Genomic DNA, 10,406 nt, shown 5'->3' with positions numbered 1-10,406 from the left:
TCGTTATAGTCATCTGACAGTTCCCCCTCTAATCTCAGCTGCTGATTGCTCTAATGTTAGTTACACAGGAAGGAATTAATTTACTCTCCAGGCAAGGTCCAGCTTTGATACATTCACGCAAGAATTTGCTCCTGCTGCCTGTGTCTGTAGAGAGGAACATGTCTGCCTCATTTAATCACTGAAAAGCAGTGAAACTGCAGGTCCTCACTTTCCAAACATTTCCTTTTTTTTGCTAGCAATTGCTGGTGTATCTAGAAGGATGAAGGATGTCGGTACACAGGTAGCTGCAGAAAAGCCACCCACAAGGATGGGTGACTGCCCAGGAATAGGGTAGGTGATCAGTTTGAGGGAAAGAACAGAAATAAGGGGTGATGGTATTCAGGAATATTACGGTAGCATCAATACCTTCAGGAATCAGAGCCCCGATGTTCTGGGTACGGTACAAATTTACAGGAAGAGTAATCTCCACCCTCATATATCTTCGTTTAAATGCAAAAAGCAATCTTTAGGTAACAGTCATGACAACCTCCTGTTCTGCACTGATTTATTGGCTCCCTTATCTAGGTGGCCCATAATGCCTGGCGTTTGTCTGGAGCATCTTCAAGGCTAGACCTGGAAACCCTCAACTGAGGACATCCCAGAGGGGACTCTTCTCACATCACTCAGAATACCTTTTCTCACAATGTCTAGGCAAGTGGCTTGGAGGAGGTCCTGTGCTCATGCCAGTTCCTGAAGAGTTTACTAAGTCTCAGGAGGAGGAGATGCCAGTAAAAATCATGCCTGTTTTCCAGACGATAGACTCTGATTGAGGGAAATGCTAAGATGTGTACTTTCAGTAATACAGAGAAAAATAACATGCAGTGACATCCTGTCCTGCATGGCAGGAATGTAGTCCAGCTGTGGTGGGTCTCTGTGAGGAAAGAGATGTGTTTCCTAAAGAGACCTGATCTTTCTTGACTAAAAGCTGAGAAATGAGGGGGAGAGAAGAAGAAAAAGAGGGGGGAGGAGCTACTGGCTCTCCCTTTGAAGATGTTAATAGGATCGTGTTTTGATGTTGTATTTTGAAATAAGAGGGTTCCCTTTTTCATTCTAAAAATGTCCCATAAAAATGACACCTTTATTTATTGCAAAGCATTAACAAAGACTTTATGTCTATTATTTAGCAAGTGAAAATATTAGCCATCTACCACTCTCTCAGCAGAGTTACGCTGAAATTGAAATCTATGGCTGTCCTCTACCAGCTTAAGCCCACATGCTTCGCTTTCCTAAGGATCACAGAAAAAAGAAAGGCACCACTGTAAAATACTTTATCAGATGCTGACCTTCTGGCGGGAAGTCAGAACCATCTTGTGGGAAAATGAATAACTCCTAGCTCTCAGTCTCATTTTTCCTGATGCTGTACATAGCCTTGTCCTACCTCCATGCTTGTGCTAAGCTTTTATTTCATGCAGGACTTGCAGAGGATATCACGCGTCCATTACATTTATTCCCTTATGTTTTTACAGATACATGTATAAATATACATACATAACCCCCCAAATCTAATAATTAGTTCTCCTTATGGCAGCATGAACACTTGTTCCAACTCAGTCTGCTGAAATCATTAAAAAAGTCTCTCTGCCAAGTGAAGCCATGTTTAGTCAAAAACTTTTCCTAATATATCTAAAACAAAACATACACAAAAAGTACTTAAGCCTGAACAAAGTCTCCAACCGCTAAAAGACAAGAGTCATCCAGAAGAAAACAAGTCTTGGATTCTATTTTATCACGATGTATCATTTTTCTCCTTGGTGTATGGAAGTCTCATCAGAGACTCAAATCAGATTTATAGGTTTCCCACAACTGTATAAGCAAATAGCACTAAAGCAGACTCTGTCTAGCTCAGGACAGCAATTACATTGCAACTGTAGAGGAACAGGAGCTTAGTACAAAGTCATTATCAGACACATATTACAAATTCAATGTGTTGCACATAAAATATGCATGATTTCTCCTTTCTGTATATCATGTACCAAAATATAATGTCTTTCTGAGGCACAAATGAATTTAAAATGAAATATTTTATTGAAAAAACACACAGTTTTCCTGATATAGGTAAGTGGAATTTAAAATTGAAAATGTTTCAGAACCATCCATTAAAGCATACTTTGAAATATTCTTGGAATCCAGATTTCCTGCCAGGGAAATGAAGTTGACTTAAATATCCTAAGCAGGAAGCTTGCCTGATAGACACTATTTACCACTAGAAATTTTTATGACATGAAAAGATGGTACTTTGCAAGGTAAACATTCACAGCCTCAAGTCTGGAAGAGTGCAGATAGCATGCAAACAGCCACCAATATACTATCTTTTTGCAGGGAAAAACAACTGTGTTAGAAGATGATGGAAAGTGAAAAGAATACAGTCTTGGAAAAGTTTCATCAATATTTAGTGATTGTGGAGATTTTCTGGTTTTAATAAAATGGAACTTCTTGGAGGACTGATTTGTTTCTGTTCTGCATCCTACTCTAGCAGGAGCCACAAGGGTCTGGGAGCAGGGAGAGCAGTTATTCCAGCTGTGTGTGGGATTAGTGGATGCCCACCTCATGCTACACTTTCAGGGCAGAAATCACTCTGGAAGCTGGACTGGACTGTGGGCTGCAGGGAGCTGACAGCTCTGAAGGAGTGTGGGGTAATGCTTCAACAGCTGTATGTTATCCTAAGAGCTGCATTGGCACTCAATATAAACAGATTCAAGTGCTGCAAAGGGAGTTCTGTGCCTCTTATAAGGTTGGAATACAAAATCTAAGCCCGTCCCTCTTACAGAGAAGTTGCCCTAGGAAAATCCTTATCCCAAAGTCAAGTGCAGATAGGGTCTGAAAGATACTTCCTATAAGAGGGCTCTACAGTACATCTCTGTAGTGCAGAAGTATGCAGCAAAAAGGAACCAGAAATTCATCAGAGAAAAACAGAAATGTGAATAATTGAAGTGGCCACAGGTGAACTGCAGAAACCAGGAAAAAATTTCTCCTATGTGCCCCTTCCAGTCCTACAACTGTTCTCTCCCAGCCCAAAGCACAGGTGTATTCCTGGGGTCACCTGTGAGCCTGGATCCCCCCCACCCTTTTAGATGTATAAGCACACAGCCACCTGCCTGCCCTTCTTAGGGTAAGCTCCTCGCTGATGGAGCCTTAACTTCAGAGCACATTTGCCCTCCATGGGTTGGGAAATCCTTTGTGTATCGCATTTTGTGAAATGCATCACTGTCTATAAAGACTTGTGCCTGCCTACGTAAGGAAGAGCGCTGCCTAAGTGCAGAGGAAGTTAATTATGCACAGAATAATTAATAGCAATTTACTTAGTGCATCTATATACTTAATCGCAGAAATAGGAAGTGTACTTGAAGTGCTCCCGTTGGTTTGAGAGAGAGCCTGCTTTAACCAGTGCTCTTCCCTTCCTGGCTGTCAATCCAGGGAAGCTCTGATCAGGGGAATTTTGTCAAATTGAAAAAACATGGTTACTGGGCAGTATTTGCCTTCATTGACTTGTAGGTGAAGATTTATGAGTCAATTGCATTTTAATAATAAACACATAGCTTTATGTTACTTGACAGAAGTCAGGCAGGCTGTGCGTTGCAGAGAGCTCAGATGGCCACACACTGAGAAAAAGTCTTCCCCCAGCAGACAGAAGAAAGCCTATAGTTGTTTCTCTTGCCATCTCCAGCTTAAAAGTTAACAGTTCATGTTTCTGAACACTTGTTAACCCACTCTCCAAAATGTATTCAGGAAACCTTGACAGATTGCAGTTGTTCAGGGCCTTTGCAGGAATTATCAGACGCATCAGTATGGCTGTTATTAACATAACAATATCAGAAAGAATCTGAGTTATAGCACTGATGCCAGGCCAGGCAAGAGCATGCTTCCACAAGGGACAGCAATCCTATCATTTTGTCATGAAGATTGGGACACATAGCTGAAAAAAGCCAGGATACAAATGTGAGCAAACGTTTTCCATGAGAATGCCCCCCCCCCCCCCCCTTCTTTGTAAATACATATAAACAAAGAAGTGAATGCACTCCCATTTATGGTGTTGGCTGATTGATTTTCTCTGCAGATCCACCTTAAATCCTTTCTTTTATTTTCTTTTTTTTTTTTAATTATTTTTTATCTTTTTTTTTATTCCCTTAAAGCTGCACATCCCAGCTGGCATGTCCCAATCCTATAAACGTCTCAATATAATACACCATCATTGTCTGATGTATGGGCTTCCATTTGGTGCACCATGTCCAAAGAATATTTCTTCATGCTTGAATGACTCATGTATGAGGAGATTAATCTCTCTGGGGGAGAAATCGGTGTCTCTCCTATGGAAGCAAGTTGCTATGCACACATTAGCTGCCGATCTCACTCGTGTTCTTAATATTCAGGGTACATCTTGTATCTGCCATAAAAATCCTTTTGTCCTTCCCCAACTTGGTATCATTCTCCAGCCCCATTTGCAAAGCAAAAGGGGAAATTTGAAATTAATCTTTAAAATCATGCAGTGAATTAACACAAAGATACTACTAATTTTAACTTGTAAGCCTGTTTGCCATTCTTTCTAGGTGCCAGGTAGTCTTACTTACAGTTTTCTTTAGCTTGCAGCTCTTGGCAAGATGATACAAACAGCTGGCTTTGCTAAGTGAAGAGGGCATCATTTTGATTTAGATCACCTCTCTGGTTTCTCAAAGAGACGAGGGGTAAGCCTACACCATTTTGATTGCTGGCAAGGCAATATTTAACAGGCAACTTCTGTCTTTGAGCGAAATGAAAGCACAACACACACGTATCACTTGATGTACATTATCACTTTCTTGTTGGCTAGGAAATAAAACTTATGTTCCAAATGTTTTCATCAATATGAAAACTTCTTGTGAGCTTTCTTATTCCTCCTGCGTGTTTCAAACCCCACTTTCATATCCAGTGAGTAACAGCAGAAAGCAATAAGGACAGTAGCATTGTAAGTAAATTTTCAGATACATTAATTGACACTTTAAACTGTAATTTAAAAGATCAGGCCAAGCATTTCCCCAAAAAGGAGACCTTCTCTAAGCAATTACATTTAAATTCACAGATTTAGTTTTGTCTTTTATTGAAACCTATCAAAAACCTGAGGCTGTCGCAGCCAGTGCCAGTAAGTAATCTAGAGCTATTAATTAGTACACCCATGTTTTTGCCACAACAAACATTTTAATTTGTCCTCTAAACAGTGTTCATGATATTAGCCCTTTGCTCCTGTTTTATTTTTGTCTGTGTGATATACATTACACATGAGAGAGTCCTACGTCCATATGTCCACAAATTGCAGTGGACATATGGCAGCATACAGAAAAGCGGTCTTTTACATTTTGCATACAGAAGCCTTTGCAACTATTATCATGGAGGCATTACAACATCCCTTTATGTCATGTTGCTATTTAGTCAAGTTTGTATCGTGTATTTGAACGCTTCTCAGCTGGCTTGATTTATTTTAATTGTAGGCATTAGGTTAGTCTATTTGTAATAAGCAGTATGTGGAAATTGCCCGAGTAATAATTCCTACAACAAACGTCACTTATTTAGTTGATTACAAAGAAATGTTCATTATACTTGCAGAAGAGAACAATACAATTTTTTATTTGAGACATGTACTGAATGCTATTTGTCATTAGTTCTCTATCTAAAGAAAGGATATCTGGGCAAAGAATTGCCAAAGACAATGGAAAAAACAGTCCACAGGAAGGATTTATGTTTCATTTTGATGAAAAATCTATCGAAGAAACCTTATGAGTTAAAAAAGCAGGTCAGTTTGAAATGGCCAGACTTTTCAATACAAATTGCAGGCATTTCATGTAAAAAAGGTGTATTTTAAGTGGGGATAAATGAAGGTGCTCACTTTCAGACATTCAGATAAAAAAAAATCTTATGGAGAATTGAGTGAACAGTTCCTTCCCAGTCATCTCAAAGCTGCCAGCACTATTTGGAATATCACTAACAGACGTTGATGGGCCAAGCTCAGAAGCGATACTGGCGCGGGTGTGGGAGTTACTAGATGCACATCCACACGGGCAGTGCTGCTAGGGAGCTTCCTCTCCAACACCTGTGGTCCCACTCCCAACATTTTCCATGCTTTTTTAATAAGCAATTTAGTTCTGAAAATATTCTGTGGAAAAGCCAGTGATAAAGAAGCAAGCCAGAAGAAAACATAACTGCATTGAACACTTTTTACTGAGATATGGTCTAAGAGCAGGGTTCAGCTCAGCTCACTCCAGCTGTCTAATGGTATGGTCCATCCACTCCAGTCCACCGAGGGGGCACTCTTTCAGGCACCTTCTAAGGTCCCATCCATTTTAAGGAATGAATTACTACCAGAGATGTCTATGTCTCTCTGATGCCTATGGAAAGAGTGTAAATAGGAACCGACTAGGTACCAACCGGGCTAGCACTGCATTTTCCTTGGCTGATATTAGGCAAAAGGAACTGCCTTCTCGGGTTGAAGCTTCTCTCCAGACAACACGCATACCGTAGCAGATAATGAAGCCTCTCATTTTCAGTGAAGCTTTACGTGAGTCCATTTATCTGAAGTTTTAAGGACCATAGGTCATACTGCCTTTTCCATCCCACTCAGATAGGTCCTCACCTGTGGGATGTGCTGCAGGCACAGCTGGGAACAGGCTCCATGCTGGTCCACCACGTGCTGCCTGCCAGTGGTTCCCAGAGCCAGTGCCAGCTGACAGCACTCAGGGTTCATCGTACCCAGCCCTGGCTCTCCTGCTCTCTGCCTGGCATAATTTATGTAGTACAAAATTGAGCATGGAGAGGGAAAGGCAACAGCTCCATTTGATACAAAATAAGCAAAGTCAGGCAGAAAATTTGCTCCTGTCAGTCTAACCCAGCTTCTTCTGACATCATGGTAGAGCTCTTAGAGATGTTGGCAAGAGTGGACCCTTCTCTTATTGCAACAATTACTGTCAGGTGCAAAACCACATCTGCAGTCTTATAAATAACATTAAGGTAATATCTGGGCTCAGACAACACCAAAAATTTCTCTCTAAAGACTTATTTATGCATACCCATTTGGGGGAGAAAAAGCCAAAAGTCAAACCGCTGGTTCAGTGGTCCTGAGCAAAGCTCAGTCATGCTGCTGCTTCTGGTGCAGGGAGATGGAGGAGCAGCATCACCACACACCTCCCATTACCCCTGCGCCAGGCTGGCGTGGGGGGAAAGATCTGAGAGCATTAATAGTGCTAAAGCCCTGTGCAGACAGACAGACTGACGGCAGCTGTGTGCCTCCCACATTGTGGCTACCTACTTGTAGAAGGTATAACCAATCTGGTTTCCTAAGGTTAAGCAATAAAGGTTCTTAATATCAAGGTTAAGTAATAAATACAAAGTAAAGGGAAAGTATTCCCTCAATTCTTGAATAAAACATTCCAAGAAAGTGCAGCGCTAATGGATCTGAAAAAATAAGCACAGTGTAGCAATGTAGCACAATGACTCCTCAAGCGCAAGGAACATCATGCACACTGACTGGTTTAAATTTTATGCAGTTTCACCCCACACATCTCAGATGAGAGCAGTATTGTACCCTTTGCTTCTGTTTCCTTCCATGCAGCAGGGACAAGATGCTGCTCTTTTCCTTGTATTCATTAAACACCTTCCAAGCAGATGACAAGGACAGTTGCCAGCTAAACTAAGCGTGGATTAAAACTACATTTCATGTGCCCAGTTACAATAGGTACTTGGCAACAAGTATTCCTTTTCTTTCCCCAAACTGGTACTAAATGTGAATACTAAATTAATTTCCAAATTAAGTGTAAAACTCCTGCCAGAATGAATTACTTGGCTGGGATGGAGAGTGTGGGTCCCCTGACTCCAGCCAGTTCCACAAGGACCGCACTGTCCCCAAACATTGGTCATTGCTTCTTCTAAGCTATAGGTCTATGGTATGGGAGTTAAAAAGCATGACATCTAGAAGGCAGAGGGATAAGTGATGAGGAACAAATCTGGTCCTGTTAGCTTAGAGAACCAAGTCAATACTTGAGTCCTCACCAGACTGATAACCACCATATAACTGTTCTCTCCCTTCTTCCTCATAGACTGGACTTTATCTTGTGTAATGTGAACCAACAGGCCCATTAAATCTGAAAAGCACACAGCTCCACGCGTGCTATCCAAATGGCGGGCAGGCTCCCCAGTGGGATCGTAGCTCTGTTGAGTCTGGCAGGACAACACACCTAGCTGAGGATCTGTCCCAGAGCACCTGACTGGTTTCACTAGACAATCCTCATGCTTTAATTGAGAGGGATTTGAAATTTGTTTTTTAAAAGCTGCCTGCTTCTCAAATCTGAGAAATACCATGGTCCAAAACAACCACTGCCTTCCCGTGCTTGCTTACAACAGCAAAAAGGACATTAAAGCTGAGGACAGAATGGGAAGGTCTGTCTAAGCCTGATGCACCTACTTCTAAAAAATAACTAAAAAAGGGAAAATCCTTTCTGTAGCAGACTGAGCACAGCATATATGCCAGACGGATCCTTAATGCTTTGGGAGTATGGGACGAAACAGGCTGTCTTATCTGCTGTCACATCATAAAAGTGAATTTGTGCACAGTTGTAGTTACAGACACACAAATACGAATAGCAACAAGCATCACACCCTTAGGTCCAAGTATATTCCTCTTTTCCCACAAGCCCAAAGCTCCAATTTCAAGTCCCAAATGATTTGGATCAGAAATCCAGTTTTGTTGCAGTTTCACCGGTAGAAATGAGGAGGGCAATGGCCAAGGGAGACCCAGCGGGAAGGAGGGTTAAGTGCTTGCCCATCACAGGTTGTGGGATCAGCGAAAGGCAGACCCCCATTCCCCAGTGCCAGATGTTTAGATGAGTCATCATGAACTCAACCTCGATCCCATGAATACTTTCATTATCTAGGTCTGTACCTGTACCCCACACCAGTAATTATTAAAATTACTGAAGTTTCCAGTTTTCATCCCCTTTTATTCCCACTGCACATCAGCAGAACTTTCCTTGTCTTGGTCTCCTACAGAAACTGGAGTTTCTGTAGAATCTTCTATCTCATCTTCACATCTGCTGCTGCCCTTTTTTGCTTTTCCACCCACCCTCATCAGCAAGTTTCTCTTCCCTGAGACTACCCCCATTTTATGGACAGGCACTGATGGGATGGACAGACAACTCCACTGCACACAAGCAGCAGCAAGCTGGCAATAAGCATCTGCAACCTGGTTCTCAACCCCACCCTGACCCCCAGACAGTGCTCAGCACCCTGAAGCCCAAACACTTCATGCGTGGCAGGCAGGGTGAAGCTTTCCCAGGCTCTGCAGAGAGTGCACGGGGGAAAGGCATCCTGCTTCACTGCTGCAGTGTAATCAGAGGGCAGCGACCTCACAGCTGCGAACTATAACCTTTTAGAAAGTGTTTAATGCAGTCTTTATGGCAGTCATTATTTTTACAGTGTTTTCACTCTGAGAAAGAAAACAGAGCAAATGTTTACAGCAGCTTAACTAAATAAGCTCAACAGGTGAGGTGTGGCACTCACCTGGGCCAGCCCAGCCCACCTGGCAGCTCACCGCCCTCAATGGCTGCAAATCAAAGGGAGGGGGGAAACAGACCTTTACTCAGAAAGGAAAAAGTTTCTTCCCCTGCTTCAGTTTTTGTTTGTTTCTTTAAGTAACAGACTGTTTCAGAAAAATAAACACACAGAAGGGCTCAGGGCAAAGATACATTTTGTATACAGCTTTAATGAAAACATGTTTTTCTTGTTAACACCTTGTTATATCCTAAAATCACAATACAGAAAAAACTGTGAATAAGGCTGCGTGCATAGACATCTCAGATTTTTAATGAAATTCACAAACCAACATAGCTTCCCCCACATGCTCGCTGCGACTGTGGCACCAGCAGCTCTCGGTGTGCGTGAACCTGGCTGAGCACTACCTGCACGCTCTGCCTGCACGCAGCACGCTGCAAGGGCTGCTCAAGTACAGGTCTGCAGCACTAAACTCTTCTCACCAGGCTGCCAAGTGCACAGAAATGAGATATAACTGTCAAAGCCACAGGCCGAGAGTATTATTGTTCATTAGAGATCACTTTTGCAGTCTAACAGTCTGCTTTCGTATAAGCCAAAAGCATCAGTCCATAGACTGGCTAAAATATTAGAGGAATTACTCTGCACAGCCTCTCCGAGTTTGGGGTGGATTTTTGCTTCACCGCATTATGATTAATACATTGGCAAACACACACTATCATGAGCTTTTATCTGAGCTGCTTCATAAGGCCCTTCAGGACTCAACATAGCAAGTTCCATCCAGGAGATAATATTTCCGTTTCAAAAGACTTCAGCAGCTTCTTTCCAATAAAATTTTGTGATTTCATTCCCTGCTGAACCAC

Source organism: Falco cherrug, chromosome 3 (genome assembly GCF_023634085.1).
Source record: "Falco cherrug isolate bFalChe1 chromosome 3, bFalChe1.pri, whole genome shotgun sequence".
Lineage (NCBI taxonomy): Eukaryota > Metazoa > Chordata > Aves > Falconiformes > Falconidae > Falco > Falco cherrug.
The sequence above is the reverse complement of the archived record's forward strand: the minus strand, read 5'-3'. Positions refer to the sequence as shown.